The sequence below is a fragment of the Physella acuta genome, unplaced genomic scaffold (assembly GCF_028476545.2).
Source record: "Physella acuta isolate Inbredline_101_S28 unplaced genomic scaffold, ASM2847654v3 ptg000792l, whole genome shotgun sequence".
Classification (NCBI taxonomy): Eukaryota; Metazoa; Mollusca; class Gastropoda; family Physidae; genus Physella; species Physella acuta.
In genome coordinates, this window is record NW_026732310.1 from 336,141 (window position 1) to 343,343 (window position 7,203).

Consider the following 7,203-nt stretch of genomic DNA (forward strand, 5'->3'; position numbering starts at 1 on the left):
CTTGTGAGGGTTGGACCTTGTGAGGGGTGGACCTTGTGAGGGGTGGACCTTGTGAGGGGTGGACTTTGTGAGGGGTGGACCTTGTGAGGGGTGGACCTTGTGAGGGGTGGACCTTGTGGACCTTGTGAGGGGTGGACCTTGTGAGGGGTGGACCTTGTGAGGGGTGGACCTTGTGAGGGGTGGACCTTGTGAGGGGTGGACCTTGTGAGGGGTGGACCTTGTGAGGGGTGGACCTTGTGAGGGGTGGACCTTGTGGACCTTGTGAGGGGTGGACCTTGTGAGGGGTGGACCTTGTGAGGGGTGGACCTTGTGAGGGGTGGACCTTGTGGACCTTGTGAGGGGTGGACCTTGTGAGAGGTGGACCTTGTGAGGGTTGGACCTTGTGAGGGGTGGACCTTGTGAGGGGTGGACCTTGTGAGGGGTAGACCTTGTGAGGGGTGGACCTTGTGAGGGGTGGACCTTGTGAGGGGTGGACCTTGTGAGGGGTGGACCTTGTGAGGGGTGGACCTTGTGAGGGGTGGACTTTGTGAGGGGTGGACCTTGTGAGGGGTGGACCTTGTGAGGGTTGGACCTTGTGAGGGGTGGACCTTGTGAGGGGTGGACCTTGTGAGGGGTGGACCTTGTGGACCTTGTTAGGGGTGGACCTTGTGAGGGGTGGACCTTGTGAGGGGTGGACCTTGTGAGGGGTGGATCTTGTGAGGGGTGGACCTTGTGAGGGGTGGACCTTGTGAGGGGTGGACCTTGTGGACCTTGTGAGGGGTGGACCTTGTGAGGGTTGGACCTTGTGAGGGGTGGACCTTGTGAGGGGTGGACTTTGTGAGGGGTGGACCTTGTGAGGGGTGGACCTTGTGAGGGGTGGACCTTGTGAGGGTTGGACCTTGTGAGGGGTGGACCTTGTGAGGGGTGGACTTTGTGAGGGGTGGACCTTGTGAGGGGTGGACCTTGTGAGGGGTGGACCTTGTGAGGGGCGGACCTTGTGGACCTTGTGAGAGGTGGACCTTGTGAGGGGTGGACCTTGTGAGGGGTGGACCTTGTGAGGGTTGGACCTTGTGAGGGGTGGACCTTGTGAGGGGTGGACCTTGTGAGGGGTGGACTTTGTGAGGGGTGGACCTTGTGAGGGGTGGACCTTGTGAGGGGTGGACCTTGTGAGGGGTGGACCTTGTGAGGGGTGGACCTTGTGAGGGGCGGACCTTGTGGACCTTGTGAGAGGTGGACTTTGTGAGGGGTGGACCTTGTGAGGGGTGGACCTTGTGAGGGGCGGACCTTGTGGACCTTGTGAGGGGTGGACCTTGTGAGGGGTGGACCTTGTGAGGGGCGGACCTTGTGGACCTTGTGAGAGGTGGACCTTGTGAGGGGTGGACCTTGTGGACCTTGTGAGGGTGGACCTTGTGATGTGTGGACCTTGTGAGGGGTGGACCTTGTGAGGGGTGGACCTTGTGGACCTTGTGAGGGGTGGACCTTGTGAGGGGTGGACCTTGTGAGAGGTGGACCTTGTGAGAGGTGGACCTTGTGAGGGGTGGACCTTGTGAGGGGTGGACCTTGTGAGGGGTGGACATTGTGAGGGTGGACCTTGTGAGGGGTGGACCTTGTGAGAGGCGGACCTTGTGAGGGGCGGACCTAGTGAGGGGCGGACCTTGTGAGGGGTGGACCTTGTGAGGGGTGGACCTTGTGAGGGGCGGACCTTGTGGACCTTGTGAGAGGTGGACCTTGTGAGGGGTGGACCTTGTGAGGGGTGGACCTTGTGAGGGGTGGACCTTGTGAGGGGTGGACCTTGTGGACCTTGTGAGGGGTGGACCTTGTGAGGGGTGGACCTTGTGAGGGGTGGACCTTGTGAGGGGTGGTTTGACTCGAGCTAACAATTCTCTGTACAGAACTTCATATCCAGGGATTTTTGCTTTCAATTTTTTTTTCTTAGAGCAAATCATTGTAAAAACTAAAATCCAACTCGGCCAATAATTTATCTACACGGCAATGATGAGCATGTAATGATTTGACCTGGGCAGGTCTGATACAAAAGAGTTGATGAAAGATTCAGGAGTTGTGGGAGGTTCAAAGTTTCTTGTACTCAAACTTAATGACGTTCTGGAAGCGGGCTTTGAAAGTAAACGGGATGGAATCAATGGTTGATCGCAGCTGCACTGGTTGTCTCAGTTGATGTGGGGGGATCAAGTCTTCTGGGAACTGTCACAGTTTCATGTCACCTCTATCTGACGTAAACACTGTTTGATGTCAGCACCACTGTCAGATGTGACCACTATCTGATGTCACCACTATCTGATGTCACCACTGTCAGATGTCACCACTATCTGATGTCACCACTATCTGATGTCACCACTGTCAGATGTCACCACTATCTGATGTCACCACTGTCAGATGTCACCACTATCTGATGTCACCACTGTCTAATGTCACCACTGTCAGATGTACAGACCTACATCACCCGTACCTCCACCGATGAAGGGAGGTAACCGGGTAGGCTGGTGGCATCACTTAGTCTGGAACCAGCAGAGAAAAGCCATCCAAGATTAGAGCTACCGTCCTGATATTGACTGCTCCCCGTCCCTGCGGATATCATAACCACGGGCTTTGATCAGGTTAATGTTCATTTGAGCCAAACTTTCTCTCCTGCCCTGGTCAAGTGGGGGTCACTCACCACACTAATACTGGGGGATGTATGCGGACGTGTAAGGGGCGAGATGTAGAGATTGTTTGTGTATGGAATGTGGGTTGTGGGTCATGGGGTATATAGGTGTAGAGGGGTGGGTCATGGGGTATGTAGTGTAGTGAGGTGGGTCATGGGGTATGTAGATGTAGAGAGGTGGGTCATGGGGTATGTAGATGTAGAGAGGTGGGTCATGGGGTATGTAGATGTAGTGAGGTGGGTCATGGGGTATGTAGATGTAGAGGGGTGGGTCATGGGGTATGTAGATGTAGAGAGGTGGGTCATGGGGTATGTAGGTGTAGTGAGGTGGGTCATGGGGTATGTAGTGTAGAGAGGTGGGTCATGGGGTATGTAGGTGTAGAGGGGTGGGTCATGGGGTATGTAGATGTAGAGGGTGGGTCATGGGGTATGTAGGTGTAGAGGGGTGGGTCATGGGGTATGTAGATGTAGTGAGGTGGGTCATGGGGTATGTAGGTGTAGTGAGGTGGGTCATGGGGTATGTAGTGTAGAGAGGTGGGTCATGGGGTATGTAGATGTAGAGGGTGGGTCATGGGGTATGTAGGTGTAGAGGGGTGGGTGGTGGGGTATGTAGATGTAGTGAGGTGGGGTGTGAAGGTGTAGAGGGTGGGTCATGGGGTATGTAGGTGTAGAGGGGTGGGTCATGGGGTATGTAGATGTAGTGAGGTGGGTCATGGGGTATGTAGTGTAGAGAGGTGGGTCATGGAGTATGTAGATGTAGTGAGGTGGGTGGTGGGGTATGAAGATGTAGTGAGGTGGGTCATTGGGGTATGTAGGTGTAGAGGGGTTGGTGGTGGGGTATGTAGGTGTAGAGAGGTGGGTCATTGGGGTATGTAGATGTAGTGAGGTGGGTGGTGGGGTATGTAGATGTAGAGAGGTGGGTCATGGGGTATGTAGGTGTAGAGAGGTGGGTCATGGGGTATGTAGATGTAGTGAGGTGGGTCATGGGGTATGTAGATGTAGAGAGGTGGGTCATGGGGTATGTAGATGTAGAGAGGTGGGTCATGGGGTATGTAGTGTAGAGAGGTGGGTCATGGGGTATGTAGATGTAGTGAGGTGGGTCATGGGGTATGTAGATGTAGTGAGGTGGGTCATGGGGTATGTAGATGTAGTGAGGTGGGTGGTGGGGTATGTGAGTATGAAATCCGTTGTTTTCTTGTGTAGTGTAGTCCGATTATTACATATTTGGGTATGGGACCTAGGATTTCAGTTGACTGTGTTTAACTCCAAAAGGTTTCATGACCTTTTATTTAAGACATATACATTTCTAAAATTGTAGGATGTTTCATTAGATGTAAGCATTGATCTCATTAGATAGTGTTAAGATGTTAAAGAAGAAAAACAAAGTTGCTTCTTGTCCTGTAACGAAGTAGAGATCCGGTGGTGGGTCATTTATTGATCTACTCTCTCAGGTTGGTTTCTAACACGATCCTGTCTCTTCTAGGGAAATACATTTCACGCGATAGTATTTCTTTAAGCTAAAGTATATACATTTCACGCGATAGTATTTCTTTAAGCTAAAGTAGATACATTTCACGCGATAGTATTTCTTTAAGCTAAAGTATATACATTTCACGCGATAGTATTTCTTCACCTAAAGTAGATACAAGTCAAGAGATAGTATTTCTTCACCTAAAGTAGATACATTTCACGCGATAGTATTTCTTTAAGCTAAAGTAGATACATTTCACGCGATAGTATTTCTTCACCTAAAGTAGATACATTTCACGCGATAGTATTTCTTCACCTAAAGTAGATACATTTCACGCGATAGTATTTCTTCACCTAAAGTAGATACATTTCACGCGATAGTATTTCTTTAAGCTAAAGTAGATACATTTCGCGCGATAGTATTTCTTCACCTAAAGTAGATACACTTCACCTAAAGTAGATACATTTCACGCGATAGTATTTCTTCACCTAAAGTAGATACATTTCACGCGATAGTATTTCTTCACCTAAAGTAGATACATTTCACGCGATAGTATTTCTTCACCTAAAGTAGATACATTTCACGCGGTAGTATTTCTTTACCTAAAGTAGATACATTTCACGCGATAGTATTTCTTTAAGCTAAAGTAGATACATTTCACGCGATAGTATTTCTTCACTTAAAGTAATACATTTCACACGATAGTATTTATTCACCTAAAGTAGATAACAACACCCATCCCACATAAAACACCACGCCCCCCCCCCCCCACCACAGCCACAAGACTTGCCACTAAATAATCCCATACAACACACCAAACCACGCCTACCCCCCACCCCCCACAACCACAAGCCCTGCCTCTAAACACTCAACACCTCAACTCTCCCTAACAGCGACGAAAGCAATTACCATCCACACCCCCCCCCCCCACTCGTCACCACCCCCATAGCAACGTGGCTAATTATTTTATTGCCAAAATTCGCTTGTGTCTTACATCCATAACACAACTTATATATAATACATACATACTCGTAGGCCTACATACATTCACATACACATGCATACGTTGTATACATATACATACATACATATATATATATATATATATATATATATATATATATATATATATATATATATATATATATATATATATATATATATCCTAATACCAGACTGTTTAACTCCAAGTTTCAAGGATTTTCACAAGGCTTTAAAGTTTTGTTTTCCTTAACATTTTTACATGAAGTAGCCTACATTTTAAAGTTAAATTCTTGTGTAATAATGGTGAGATACATTATGGATATTTTTACTATGTCTTAGTGGATTTAGAACAAAACGATGTATAAATCTCGAAAAAACTGAAACACTGTTTTAAAACAGTGTTTTAGGGAAGTGATACACACACACATATATAAAACATAGTTTTATTTTATTTATTTTATTTATTTTATTTATTTTATTTATTTTATTTTATTTTATTTTATTTTATTTTATTTTATTTTATTTTATTTTATTTTATTTTATTTTATTTTATTTTATTTTATTTTATTTTATTTTATTTTATTTTATTTTATTTTATTTTATTTATTTTATTTAGTTTATTTAGTTTATTTTATTTATTTAGTTTATTTTATTTATTTTATTTATTTTATTTATTTTATTTATTTTATTTATTTTATTTATTTTATTTATTTTATTTATTTTATTTATTTTATTTATTTTATTTATTTTATTTATTTTATTTATTTTATTTATTTTATTTATTTTATTTATTTTATTTATTTTATTTATTTTATTTATTTTATTTATTTTATTTATTTTATTTATTTTATTTTATTTATTTATTTTATTTTATTTATTTATTTTATTTATTTTATTTATTTTATTTATTTTATTTATTTTATTTATTTTATTTATTTTATTTATTTTATTTATTTTATTTATTTTATTTATTTATTTTATTTATTTTATTTATTTTATTTATTTTATTTATTTTATTTATTTTATTTATTTTATTTATTTTATTTATTTTATTTATTTTATTTATTTTATTTATTTTATTTATTTTATTTATTTTATTTATTTTATTTATTTTATTTATTTTATTTATTTTATTTATTTTATTTATTTTATTTATTTTATTTATTTTATTTATTTTATTTATTTTATTTATTTTATTTATTTTTAATTTTTTTAATTTATTATTTTATTTATTTTGATTATTTTATTTGTTGTTTATTTTATTGATTTTGATTATTGTATTTATTTTATTAATTTATTTTATTTATTATTTATTTGATTTGATTTTAATTAATTTATTATAATTATTTAATTTATTTTAATGTTTTATTTTTATTTATTTTATTTATTTTATCTATTTTATTTATTTTATTTATTCTATTTTATTTATTTATTTATTTTATGTATCTATTTTTACTATTGTATCTATTTTATTTATTATTTATTAATGTATACATGTTGTACTGTGTGAGGTTTAAAAAGACGGCACTATCAGGTCAAGAGTTTCGATAAAATAACCAGACCAGGGTGTGAAATCTTTTGGAAACAGTGAAGCCACATTTTCCCCCTGTGTCACATCATTAAAACTGCACGAGAATGTGCCGACACCCCCTCCCACCACACCTAATTGCTGAAGGTTACACCAGCGCCCCTCCCCACCCATCTGTTGATGACCACACCTAATTAAATGTGGGCAGCGAGTTTTACACGAGTTAGTTCAATGAATGATTTATCCTCGACTATTGGGATCAGCACCCAATCATTCCACTCTCACTCTCGCGTTTGGTACTCGACACTTTTTTCCCTACCTCTAATCTAATGGTCTATCTGTTCAATGATCAAACATACACCTGCCAACATATCTAATGGTCTATCTGTTCAATGATCAAACATACACCTGCCAACATATCTAATGGTCTATCTGTTCAATGATCAAACATACACCTGCCAACATATGTAATGGTCTATCTGTTCAATGATCAAACATACACCTGCCAACATATCTAATGGTCTATCTGTTCAATGATCAAACACCTCTAATCTAATGGTCTATCTGTTCAATGATCAA